Source organism: Schistocerca piceifrons, chromosome 2, assembly GCF_021461385.2.
Source record: "Schistocerca piceifrons isolate TAMUIC-IGC-003096 chromosome 2, iqSchPice1.1, whole genome shotgun sequence".
Classification (NCBI taxonomy): Eukaryota; Metazoa; Arthropoda; class Insecta; order Orthoptera; family Acrididae; genus Schistocerca; species Schistocerca piceifrons.
In genome coordinates this window covers 496,572,206-496,584,642 of record NC_060139.1, presented here as the reverse complement: position 1 = coordinate 496,584,642, position 12,437 = coordinate 496,572,206, and the positions used below count along the sequence as shown (strand labels likewise).

Genomic DNA, 12,437 nt, shown 5'->3' with positions numbered 1-12,437 from the left:
TAACATCTCAGGATTCGAACCTGCAACCGTAGCGGTCGCGCGGTTCCAGACTGAAGCGCCTAGAAGCGCTCGGCCACACCGGCCGGCCTACCAAAATTCCTGGCAAATACTTGTAAATGTGCTCTATATTTGACAAACACGGATAATACCCTCTATATTTGACAAATACGTCAAACTTCACTTTACGCGGTCGTTAAGATTGACAAAATATTTGATCGTGCACGGAGGCCTCATTATCTGATTGAAGTCAAGGCTATGGTCTCAGAAAGGTGAATATCAGGCTGATACTCACGTCCCGCCTTAGATACACGCTACACAAACATTTAGAAAACTTTCTCACCCTTGCATACAAAATTTACTGGAGACGCAACAGCTGCGGTTCACTGATTCCGTCCTGGCGGGGAGGGGAACGGGGAGAGAGAGTAGGAAGGTGATGACATAACAAGTTTAGACTCCTTAAAACAGTAATCAGCAGCAGCATAACAGCGCAAATGTCGACGACACGCGCTGTTCGTCTTGTTTGAAAAGGAAATTGTTCCATTCCCTGGCGGTGCCTGCTGTTGACAAAAGCCCACTTTTGTCTTCGCTCTGAAGCTTGCTTCCAGTACTGCTCGCTTCTATCATGGGCCTGGTTTCTCCGGCAATGTTCGCTATACGTTAAAAATGATACACTGAAGTAGGTATTGGTTTACTGATGTAGAATTGGCCGATATGAACCTTGAACATGGATTCACTGAATGTTATGTAAGAGCGGCGGCCGAACAATCACATCACAGTGCAGTGTTTCATTTGAGGGTTGTTGCATTAAACTATGTTTTATACAGCACACCTCGGTGATACCGTACTACAAGAAGTTTCACTGTTGTGAAGATATTTTCATAGAAAAATAGGTGATCGGCGCAACAAACAGAATGAATCATAATTATATTACTACTCTCAATCGAAACCACTGGAGCCCAAAGATCTTTTATACTAAATAAATAGTCAGAAAACTAGCCCTGAAAAATATTGGCAACTGAGTTAGAAATGACCTTGTAATAGTGCATTTCCTTCGTTACAGAAGCAATCAATTTTTTATGTTAACTTTGAATCAATAACTAGTCCCTTAAACGTTGCGATAATTTTCCGTGACAGCGCTGTTCCAATTGTAACGACTTTTATATCTTCTTTCAGTCTTGTTTATGTAAAACATGGCTTCAGCTTTTATGAAACTTTTCAGTGGCCATCTCTAGATGTCTGCTAAATTTTCTTGCAATTTGCGAGCGATTTATCTTGATGTATGACTGCTTGTGCAACGAGCTCTATCGTCAGCAAAGAACGACAGGTGACCTCTGGTTACTGCAGCATGTTATTAGTATAGACCATATAGAGTGAGTTGGGCCTTGAGGAGGCACCATCAGTTTTTGCAGAGACGAGATCCCAATGACTCCTATTGGCACAGCCCTGCACAGCATAACGTTAGTGTCAGTGGAACCAAACCGTGTTCGCATACGCGTCGCCATAGAACTGCAGATTACGTGAGCACGAGACCACCATAGTGAACTAACTTCCCCACTGACACTGCACTTCCATGGACACCCAAATCGTGTTTTCCGCAAACCAATTTATCAATTCCGCCTCAGGCTCCAATACTGGTTGTGGCAACGCGAATGTAACTGCCGGGTTCTATATCTCACAATCGACATCCGCTCCATGTAAACACTCTTCCGCATTTGAGTTGTAATTTTGTCGTACGTTTCCTATTTTTTTTAAAATCTGTCCTCGTGGCACAAGCAGTTCTCCTGCTGGGAAGATATCAGGCACGAAGGGATACTGGTGGTCCACATTCTTTCCTTAACTGTGTATTCTTACACGAACTTCCTCATAGCACCGTCAACGAAAAGCAAGAGAGGTCGATTAGTCGCAAATTTTTGCACAGAGCTTGGAGTGTCATGAAGAGCATACGAAAAATCCTGCCCGGTGGTTTGTGAGCGTTGAGGTGGGGGTGGGTTTAAAGGTCACTGTTTTATGAATTTCTCGAGTAACTCGAAAACAACGGCATCTAGCGAAAATGTTTCCCGTTACAAAATTAAACTCTATTATATTCCTTCAAAAAGGCTGTTTTCATTTTTTTCTGAGATTAATAGTTTCCGCGTTTATTTAGAATATTGTTCTAATGGTAGAAAACTGATGTTTATTCTTAAATTACGTGTTTTAAAAACAAGTATTAAATGTATGTCCCACATCTAAGTGGAGCACAGCCTATTTAGGGATAACTTGTGTCCTGGGTGTGTAGCAAGGTGAAGGGGGCAGATGTGTGGGGTAGAAGCGTGACGGAAGATAGGTTGCCGGATTGTTCTCATGCGCTTCCCCTCCTTCATAGGGCTGCAGATTTAAAGCTTCCCCATTCAGTCTACGCCACTGCGTGACAAGTAGCAACTGCAGCGTCTACCACAAAATTACGCAGGTCCTCGTCAGTGCGTCTTATGAGTCATTCTAGATGCAGGGTGCAGACATAACCGGGGAGCGTTTAGTTTTCACAAAATGCGTTAACACTGCATGGAATTCAGATATGAATTACTAATAATACAACGCAGGTAATGCATATGGATAGAATCTAAATAAATCTCTGCACACTGTGACCTAGAGGAGAAAATCCTTCTTAGTCATCCTATACGGGAGCTGTAATGTTCTTCCGGGAAAGGCAACTTCCCCACCATGAGCGTTGCTCGCTTCTCAGTTTACAGTCCATACCTCACTAGCACTTCCTGTCCAGTGTCTGACAAAACAAATCCACTGCGCTCATGTTTATGTATTGGTGCTATTTTCAGTTTATTATGTACTTGTTTGCAGTTGTTAAGTGAACTATTATGTAAAAAAAAAACTCAACAGCCGGAGCTGTAAGCTGTCTATCACACTGAAAAGCCTGTCCAAAGTGGAATATATAATCAATATGTATTTGACAATGTTCATTCCACTGTCTCCATTATCTCTGTCTGGAATACTTTTCGCAGCATGAGGGGTATCAAATCGATCACCGTAGCCTCATCTCTCAAAATTTGAAGAGACCTGGAGACTTAAATTGTCTCCCTCGGCATCAGGAGTAAGTTACCTAGGTGTTGTACAACTTAAGGCATTTCAACGTACGACTTCAGGCACTTCAACGTAAGTAAATCAATGCATTACAGCAGATCACTGTTCGAGATTTAAACATACCAGTCCCATTCCATCAGAATATATTCACACCCACCTTGGAAGATATACTGTGGGTGGGTTGTAAGTGGCTCCAATCACTGCCGTTCACTCTACCAGAGCCAGCAGATCCGAAATGGAGAAGATTTATGCAGCCTACCGTAACACAGTTAACGATGACAGACCAGCAGTAACTTTTTGATCATTTATTAATTCACGACCAAATGACTAAAACATAATTACATGGCTTTAAAATATGCTGTCAACTAGGCAACGATAGACAGCAACTTTGCGCCACATTTACCAACCCAATCAGTTTCCCGCGAACACTACGTACGTTACTGACAACATCACACCTAAAAATTAAACATACGGTAACGTAATTTACATAATAGCTCACATAGGAACTGCAAAAAGTAGCTCACTATATTAACATGAGAGTAAGTTATATTGGCTACATACACAAAATTACTATACAGGAACTGCCAGTGAAGGATAGTCTGTCCATAAATTGAAAAGCAACCACCGCCCATGGTAAGAGAAGCTGCCTTTCACGGAAGAACACTACAGATGCCATACAGGATGATTAAAAATCAATTTCTCCTCTAGCCTTGCAGACATTTACGTAGGTTATGTTGATGTGCATTATCTGTGTTGTTTTATTAGTTAACTCAGATTTGAATTCCATGTAGTGTTAACGCATTTTGTGCAAAATAGACACTCCCTGGTCATGTCTGCGCCTAAGGCGCAATTTAGACTGACTATATAACTTTGTGAAACACCCTGTTCTTGCTTCTTGTGACGTGATGAGATAGGCATAGTGGGGAAGCACCTGCTTGACTTTCAATCTGCTGCCTTATGAAGAAGGGAAGTGCATAAAAACAATCCGGCGACCTACCTTCCCTCGCACTTCTAACCCCTCCCCCCCCCCCCCCCAATCCCTTCCCAATGCTCTCCTGCACCTCCCGGAACACAAAACACAATATATCCCTTAATACGGCTCTGCTCCACTTAAGATGTGATAAACACATATAATATTTGCTTTTAACCCATTTCATTTAAAAATGAACATTAATTTTATACCGTTAGAACAATATTTTTAATAATCTGCGATTTTTCCATTCCCTGAACGCAGAAACTGTTAGTACTAGAGAAAAAAAATGAATACAAACTTTTTTGTCGGAAATTTAATGTAGTTTAATTTTATATCGGTAATATTTTCGCTAGAAGCCGCGGATCTCGAGTTATTCGATAAAACCATAAAAGTTACTTTTACACCCAACTCCCCCCAACGCCCACACCCCACTGGCAGGATTCTTAGTATGTTGTTCATAACACTCCCAGCACTGTACAAATTTTACGACTACCACTAATTTCTTTCCAACATTTTTCCTTGTTGACTGGGCTATAATGCCTCTGATTTCAGCTTGTAAAGTAGAGCAGATATTTGGATCTCTTCTCCTGACAGTGGGACAGTGGTTTGCCGCACTGTTATGTTGTTACTATTTCATCATGTTCCACATACGTTATTTAGTTGAAGTCCTCCAAGACTCTTGCCAGTGCCACTGAAAAAATGTAAATAATCCCATTTAAAAATAGCAACTTCGATGTCATAAACGTTAAAAAGTAATTACTTATGAAGGTCACCATATTGTTCGTCTAGTTAGCGAACATCCTACCACGATATATTTTCTTGTTTTAGGCATATCTGAGGTTAACACTCTGATGCTGGCGCTGGATCGGACAGATCCACTAGGTAGTGTTTCTGTGCCTGCGTCTCTACGCCTGCGGTGTTATTTACACCATTCCGTCTATATCCCTGACTCGGGCATTCACAACAGGCAATAGTGTGTTTACTTGCGCAAGAACAACGCCTTATCTACACAGGAGCGACGTATCTCACAGATACCACGCCAGCATCCCCATAAGTATTCTTGATTCATTGAATTTTCCTCGTAACACTAACTTGATTATTGAACTCGCTGGTTAGAAATTTGTATCAAACTACGATGTTCGAGCACTCCGCTGAAGAGTGAAAATCTCATTCTGGAAACATTCCCCACGCTGTGGCTAAGCCATGACTCCGCAATATCCTTTCTTTCAGGAGTGCTAGTTCTGCAAGGTTCGCAGGAGAGCTTCTGTAAAGTTTGGAAGGTAGGAGACGAGATACTGGCAGAAGTAAAGCTGTGAGGACGGGGCGTGAGTCGTGCTTGGGTAGCTGAGTTAGTAGAGCACTTGCCCGCGAAAGGCAAAGGTCCCGAGTTCGAGTCTCGGTCCGGCATGCAGTTTTAATCTGACAGGAAGTTTCACGTCAGCGCACACTCCGCTGCAGAGTGAAAATCTCATTCTGGAAACTACGATGTTATTGTTTCTGTGAATCTTCGGTTTCGATAAAACATCTCTATACTTTGGAATGAAAAATTGGAACTTGGCAGAAATGTATAGTCATGGATGAAGACTATTTACAGAAAATATTTAACTGCTATTATACTACACTTCCCAAAATATCGGGCAAGCAGTTCTATAGCATATGGTGGAGCGTACTTGGTACCATTATAGGGGTGTCTCCTTCTCCTGTTCCACTGGCGAATGGATTATAGGAGAAATAATTGTCTCTCTTAACATTTCCCTCTTTCTTCCTTTCTTCATAACATTCCAAATGGCACAATATCAATTTCTACTATTATCTGCCTGAGCTTCAGTATTTAGCAAACGGGAGGTTATGGATAAGTCGAATGTTATTACTTTACGAACGGACCACACTCACTCTCTTTTCCACAGTTACCGGCTATTCATTATTGGATGCAGAACGTTTTAATACAGCTTTTCTTTGGGGCTTTGAGTAGCGACGCTAGGAGTGAGGAAGGAATTATATTGCAGCTCCAGGAACAGTTCTTTTCTAAAATTCTTTTTCCTTTTTTTACATCTTTCTGATGAGGGGTGAAATGAAATTTTCTGACGGGTAAAAGCAGCTGGTTTAATTGTGTTTCAGTCCTGATACTAAATTATTTTTCTAAAATATCGTTACTATAATCACTATTTTGTAAGACTGTAATGTTGATTGCATAAGTTACTAATAATTGCATTTTTTCCCAAATATAGCATTGAGGCGTGACACATGCGGGGGAGGGGGGGGCGGTCTACAGCTTCTGAAGCTAATCGTTATTATCTGCTCCATTAAAACCACACGTACTTTGTACTACTCATCTGCGACAGTAAAATTGAGGCATATACGAGTATAAAACAAAGACTTAAATATTTCATGAATATGCCTTCGTCGAGTTGAACATAGTTCTCGCAATAGAACAGTCGTTGCTTCATTATTCTCTTCACATCAATAAACAAACAAATTGACTACACATCTGAACATTAACTATGCAATAGCTGCTGCGCTGCTGTATGACCTACACAATATAATAACAATAATAATAATAATAATAATAATAGTAATTACTGGCTGTCATCAGACATATTGCATTGGAAGCTTGGACTCTTCCAGCTACTGCCAGTTCTGAAAGTAAGGAGTCCAACAATCAAGTGATTTGCAAACAGTATATATAGTGCACACATTTTAACTTGGTTGATTTTAAACAGGGATTGAAGAGTGTGGGTGAAGCAAGTGATGGTGGGGAGAGGAAGCACATTCTGTAAGAAGTGTTTGTCATCAGCGTAGATAATAATGTTTTGTCTAAGACAGAGTTATAGATAGCACTCGCGATGCATTGAGAATTGCTTATCATTCCATAAAAAAAGATTGTTACAAAAGATCACCCACAAAACTAAATAACATTTATCTTTTGTCATTTTAACAATAAATGTTATGAAAGAAAATTATTTTTCAAAGAAGAACCGTCTGTAAATCGTTTAAACTTCATTCTACGTGCTTTAACAGCTAGCGTGTCATGATCATGAAGCGGTACTCTTCAAACCATTGCGCATCGCGTGGCAGAGTGTACTTACTATTCTACGAAATATTGAGGTTCTCGCCGTTCCTTTTGCGTATGGAGCGCGCAAAGAAGGCCACTTAAACGCCTCTGTGCATCCTAGTGTAGCAAGTCTAATCTTGTCTTTGCGGTCCCTAAGGGCTCGTGCCTAGTGGACTGTATCACACTGCTAGATTCTTTACTCGATGCTGGTTCTTTACACATTGTAAGCAGGCTTTCAATGTAAATTTGGTGTCCATCTTCAGGGACCTGCCAATCCAGAATTTTCAGTATTCCCGAGACGCTCTCCCAAACAAGAAACAACCCTGTGACCATTCGCTTTCTTCTTCTTTGTGTACGTTCAGTACACCCCTGTTACTCATATTAGACATAGATCCTAGACGCGTAATCAGTATTCTTGAGTGTCTCGTCCGAGTGTCGTTCTGAACGGAGAGAAATCTCCAGACGTTATAGTAACTTCGGGTGTCTCCGAAGGGACTGTTATGGGACCGTTACTTTTCACAATATACACGATATTAGGGGCATAAGTGCAAATATTTTTATTGGTGACTGAGTGCAGCGTACTGAACAACAGTACATCAGTATTTACTTCATTTACAGACTAATAATTACAGCTATTAGGAGTGGTATGTTTTTAGAAATGATAATTAAATCAAGACCCTACACTGTCGACAGGCGTTGATATACACCAACGGAGACAGTTGAAAATGTGTGTCCCGACCGGGACTCGAACCCGGGATCTGCTGCTTACATGGCAGACGCTCTATCCATCTTAGCCACCGAGGGCACAGAGGATAGAGCGACTGCAGTGATTTATCTCTTGCACGCTCCACGTGAGACCCACATTCCCAACATAATGTCCACACACTACATTCTAGTGCCCCTGCCCACTACACTCATTATTCGCGGCAGACAATCTGACCGAGCCCCGTAAGAGTTCGGGCAATGCATGTGCTTCCGCACAGAAGAAGAAGATCAATGGCCAGTTAAACTTAACTATATATGGAGATGGTATCTGTTCTTTCGGGACATGTCCGAAAGAACAGATCCCTTCTCCATATCTAGTATGTTTTTAGGCTGGTTAGTACCTCTGGGTACACGAGGCAAGAGCAAGCCATTATCAATCCTTATTTTCCCCTGAGCAGCAGCTTAGGTGATGAAGTGTGGACGTGTGGACACAAAACGGTTAGTCTGTACTGACAGGCACAGTCTACTTACTGATGCAGTTACGGCTGTGCAGAGAACATCAGGTACGAAATTACGAGAAGTGTTTGCGGGAAGACTGTTAGAAGCAGAGAATAAATTTGCCAAGGTCCTTTTAGAACTCGCGCACTTGGGTGTTCTGTACAAACGTAATTACGTATATAGGCAATCCTTCCATTCCGGGAATCGAAAATCCCCATGATTTTTGCCTGTTACGACATTGCTACTGGCAAGATTTTGGTCCCAGGGATTCCAAGACTTTCGAGAATGTTTTAACTTCAAGTTTGAAGTCGAATAACAAATGGCAAAAGAAATATTTTTTCGTGTGATATAATTACAAATTAACAGTTTTTAATTTTTTTCCTCCGATTGTAGTGTGAAATCTTGCTTCTCGGCAAATTTCATGACTACACCAGCGGGAAATACACTGTAGGTTTAGTGAGCAAGGTTTCGAGTATCTAAATATGTGACATGGCCATATCGTTTGACTGTATTGAGTTACAAGCGTCACTCTTTTACATCGCCAAGGTAGCGTAGACGTTAATATGTGTCATGAATTTCATATTGATAGGTCTACGAGAAAGCGTTTTGAAAAGACAGACATACGTGCAACAAAGTGATCCTGTAAGGATTCCGTGTTTACCGACTTAAGTACGAAACCCTAAAATCAACTTACACATTCAAGTGGGTACGTATTTAGGTACCAATGATCACAATATCTGAACCTGTATCCTTAACACCCGGTATATGATTGACCTAGCGGGTAACGTCAGAAGTTCCATGAGGCTTTTCGCGGACGATGCTGTTGTATACAGAGGAATCGCAACGCTGAAGAATTGGAGTGAAATGCAGGAAGACCTACAGACGATAGACAGTTGCAGGGAGTGGCAGTTGAGCCCTAACGTAAACATACCTAACATACTACGTAACATACACAGAAAGCACCTTTACTGTATATTACATACCCGAAGAACAATCACTGTAAGCAACTACTTCCATAAGCTATGAAATGAAATGACCACACAGAATTAGATGCGGCTGAGATACGTTGGAAGAATACGCAGGAAACGTAGTAGATCAACAAAGGGAGTATTGTTTGACCAATACTTAAATATTGCTCGTCATCTGGGATCCGTATTACACAGGACTGATAGAGGAAGTAATCCAACGAAGAACTGCACGCTTCGTTAAAGGTTCATTTAGTAAGCGCGAAAACGTCACAGAGATATTCAGCCAACTCCAGAGACATTTAGCCAACTGCATTGCGGTGTGGTCTACTAGTAAAAGTTCTGAGAGCGTACTTTCCTAGAAGAGTCAAGCAATATAGTGCTGCCTCCTACGGATATCTCACGAAAAGACCATTAGACAACGTCAGAGAGATTCGATCTCATGCGGAATCTTGCAATCGTACTTCCCGGGGATAAGCGATTGGAACGGGAAAAGGATGAAGTGGCAGTGTGCACAAAGTACCCTCCACCAGAAACTGTAAGGTAGTCTCCGGAGTAAAGATGCACATGTTTTGTTAGCAGGCTCCTAGACTGACGGTTCGGCACGCATCTAAAATGGCTGTGCAAAACCGCTTGAAAGCCACTCTCAGGATGGCCGTTTTCCCGAATCATGGGACGACGAGTAGTTTCGATCTGGTTCACATCTCCGTCTCGAAAACCAGCACTCTAGGCGTTCATACTCCGTCTGACCATGTGTGTTAATTTTTCAGACGTAAGACACGCCCAAACTAATTTTCTGTAAGGATGCTCTTACATGTATTCCTGTCGTAGAATGAACGAACTGTTCACATTTATATCGTTGAAGTACATTTTCGTCGCTCCTTGGGGGAATAATTTCGTATTTATCAACGGGAAACCCGAAATTGTGAATGTTCCACTTTACATTTAACAATCGCTTTTGATGTTAAGGTCCTCGTCAAGATGCATGTGATATCACGCGATAAAGGTCGAATAAATAGCCAATAGTCTCAAAATATAAGTAAAATACAAAAATGAGTAAACAGTGTTGTTATACACAATGTTGATCCATATGCGCATTTGGATTAAAGACGGCAACTAGGCTACGTGAAAATTACTTCGGAATGAAAATTCATTTTTACAATTTGCTAACCTTTGTACGAACTTATCTACATGCAGTCAGGCTCATTTGTTCTGAATAATAGTTTGGGAGTCAGCCGCGTTTGGTAAGTGATATTGTAATTCCTCTGTCCGATGAAAATTCAAGACGTGTGATTTTCTTACGTGAGAAATAATGTATTTCAGTACTGTGTAGCGGTATTCACATAAAAGGTTGTTAAACCACAAAAAATATTTCTAAAAGAAAACACTTGCAGGGAATATAGAGATTGTTACACGAAACAATGACCACCGCTGAATGACCAAGAAAGTTCAGTTTATCATGTGGTATCACTTGTGTTAAAAAGTGACCTTTGAAAAGAAGGAAAAACAGCAGAAATAAAAATAAGAAAATAAGAAAACAGATACAGTGTTTCAAGATCAGCGAAGAAGAACGAGCAAGAGAGACAGACAGAGAGAGAGAGAGTTCAGTACTAAAATTATAATTCAATGAAAGTTTTGTAGGTCTTAACATATCTGGATATGGCACGATTTCTCGCCCTGAAGAACAAATACTGTCCCTTGTTTTAGTGAATTATGAGGTAAAACGGACGTCTAAGTTTTTCGGTCCACAGTAAATCTGCTTTAGCGTTTCGTTAAACACGGGGCATTTCTAAAGCCACAGCAGAAAGAATAATTAGGGCCAAGTACTGGAAGGAAATATAGTTTAAAAACTGAAATGTGTCACATTAAGAGCTATCTTTCACTGCAGCTCACACGTCAAGGAATTTTGTGCTAGTAACACGACATTTTAAACAGACACGCACAATATTTTACCTATTTAAATGGAACTAGTTTCAGGGCTACAACACCATTTGAGATTTTTAGGCGAACGATTATGTTTTTGAGTGATGCAGATGTACATTTTGTGGCCAAATTCTGTTTATATAAAAGAATTAAAGAAATTTGTCGGACGAAGTTCCTAAGACGAAAGCAAACAGGCTTTGCATTAACACCGTATTTCTTAGTCAATTCGTCTGACACGCTTTTCTTGCAGTACCATCAGCGCTGAACATAGTCGTTCATTTACTGCGAGAGTATAAAATGAAGCAAATGGAATGCCTAAAACCATCAGTGACAGTCACTAAAAACAGGAGCTGTAGCTCCGAAACACTTTGGCTTTAAAAAGGAAAAATAAGATTTACATTAACTTGCGATTTAAAACTTGCATATCTGATTAGTTTTACCTCAACAACATTATTACACTTATGCAGTACGGTGATTATAACGAACGACATCTCATAACGCAAAGGCGCGCAGCAGTGTGAGTTTGCAGGGCGGTTCAGAAAACCGATACGAGATTGGCAGCGAGGGCGCGGCGCGGCGCGGCCGTGACCCGGTGGCAACTCTTGCCACAACCTACCTCAACTATAGCTGCAGGAGCACGGACCGCGGCTGTGTTCGCAGCTCTTCGTACGCCCTGGAATCTGCGTTGGCCTGGCGCAGGTCTCCCGAATTGGCTGCAACAAGTGGCTGCTGTAGGCGGCTGCTATGCGTCGAATGAGGTGCACGTCGTTGCCGCTACTGCAAGCCGCCGTTTCCTGCACCGGCCGCCTGGGGCGCTGCAGTCGCAATCGCTGCTGCCGCCCGCTGTCGTCCAAGCCTCTCCTACTGGTGGGGCTGAATAGTGGCTGCCGGGTTGCAGCTCCGTGCAGGCGCTTCCCAGGCACGAGACCTTCCTCCCTGGTCCTTGCCCAGGAATCTTGAATATAGAATACAAGAACAACCGTTCACTATTTCGCTAAATAGGACAAACCACAATTTCGTTACAAAGGAGGTAGCTTTCGCAAAATGTTCAGTATGCTTGTGGACTAACGCGAAGAAACGAGAACGTTTGCGAAGTCTGGACAAGGCAAGTGAAGACTCTGAAGTTAATTTGTTTTTGATAACGAAATACGATATGTAAGAAATGACGTTTAGTGCCAAATTAGTAAACAAAGATATCTGAGCATGTTTTGTTGTCACTTAAAATAATGGAAAGAAGGCCGAGAATATA

At 41.5% G+C, this 12,437-nt stretch overlaps 1 protein-coding gene across 1 annotated transcript in view; it reads right to left on the bottom strand.

The window, feature by feature from the left end:
* Positions 1–11,921, bottom strand: part of LOC124777785 — a 132,862-nt gene extending 120,941 nt beyond the window's left edge. Inside the window, exon 1 of the mRNA XM_047253296.1 lies at positions 11,805–11,921. The gene's annotated coding sequence lies outside the window, so the exon portion shown is untranslated. The remainder of the gene's footprint in view (positions 1–11,804) is intronic.
* Positions 11,922–12,437: the final 516 nt, after the last annotated feature.